Source organism: Otolemur garnettii, unplaced genomic scaffold (assembly GCF_000181295.1).
Source record: "Otolemur garnettii isolate 467f Iridium unplaced genomic scaffold, OtoGar3 scaffold00098, whole genome shotgun sequence".
Taxonomy (NCBI): domain Eukaryota; kingdom Metazoa; phylum Chordata; class Mammalia; order Primates; family Galagidae; genus Otolemur; species Otolemur garnettii.
In genome coordinates, this window is record NW_003852493.1 from 5608999 (window position 1) to 5610084 (window position 1086).

Sequence of the window (1086 nt, forward strand, 5' to 3'; positions counted from 1 at the left end):
CTGCCGCTTGGCCGCGGCACTTTTTTAATTTTTTCGGGTGCCGCAGCGGCGACCCCTCAGCGCTGATGTCCCTGATCCCTGGAGCGAAGACAGCCGCTGCCTAAGCTGAAAAGTAAGTGTGTGGGCTCGCGGGAGGGCGCGGAGACTCCTGCCCACGAGACCCTCGGCCCTCGCCCCCACGCGCCGGAGCCGGGACCTGCCCGCTCAGGGGACGGGCGCCTCCCTCCCTCCCGTTACTCCGTCCCCACCGCCTCGCGGCCGCCTCGGCTTTCCTGCCCCGCCTCGTGTTCCTGCCCGCACTCGCCTGCCTGCTCCCCTCCCCCCGGCAGGCGCACAAGTTTCACCCTCCATTTGCTTTTCCCGGTGATTACTCTTCCCCAGGTCTTCCGTTCACGCCTTGCCCGACCCCTCCCCACGGTGGGCTTTTCGGATCCAGATCCCCCAGCCCCTAACTTGAGCTGCGTGCCGAACCCTCCTGGACGTCTGCGTTGCTGCTTTCCCACTCCCGCCCGCCTGGCACGCTGCTCCGCGCCCCCAACCCCTGGGGCGCCCGCCCTTCCCAGCCCTCGGGGCCGTCTGTCTGTCCTTCTCGCCCCAGATCTTGCATCCTGCCGCTCTCCTCTTCCTCTGGCTCCCTTGCTGCTCGCACCGTCTGGTATCTGCTGCCTGGGTCCCGCACTCCTGCCGGCGCAGCCCACCCCCTCCGTCCAGCGCTCTCCTGTCTCTTAGCGCCGAATCCTCACGCTCCACCCCTCTCGGTTCCTCAGCCCGGAGCCTCCCGGGTGCCCTCCTGCGCCGCCGTTTCCTCTTCTCCCTGCCAGGAGTTGAAGCGGAGCTGCAGCACCCCCCTGGCGGATCGGGTGTCCCTGCCCGCCGCTGTGGCTGCCCGACTCTCTCCCTTTTACCCCTACCGGGGAAACGAAGGGGTGAGCCGCGGGGTCGGGATTTGGCAGCGTGTTGGCTGAGTGCGACAAACCACAAGCGCGGGCAGTGGAGACGCCGCGGCGGCGGTGGCCGCTCAGGGCGCAGCAGTAGTCAGGTGTGTGTGTGTGTCCAAGGGGGGACGCGCGCTGCCAGCTCCTGGGC

The 1086-nt window shown here is 68.7% G+C and overlaps 1 protein-coding gene across 5 annotated transcripts in view; it reads left to right on the forward strand.

Moving 5' to 3' along the window:
• PKP4 (plakophilin 4) overlaps window positions 1-1086 on the forward strand; it is a 231775-nt gene continuing 230689 nt past the window's right edge. For 4 of the 5 annotated variants that reach the window (XM_003795963.2, XM_003795964.2, XM_012808991.1 and 1 more), the window contains exon 1: window positions 1-112. The gene's annotated coding sequence lies outside the window, so the exon portion shown is untranslated. The remainder of the gene's footprint in view (window positions 113-1086) is intronic. The other variant, XM_023516794.1, reaches the window with a different exon arrangement.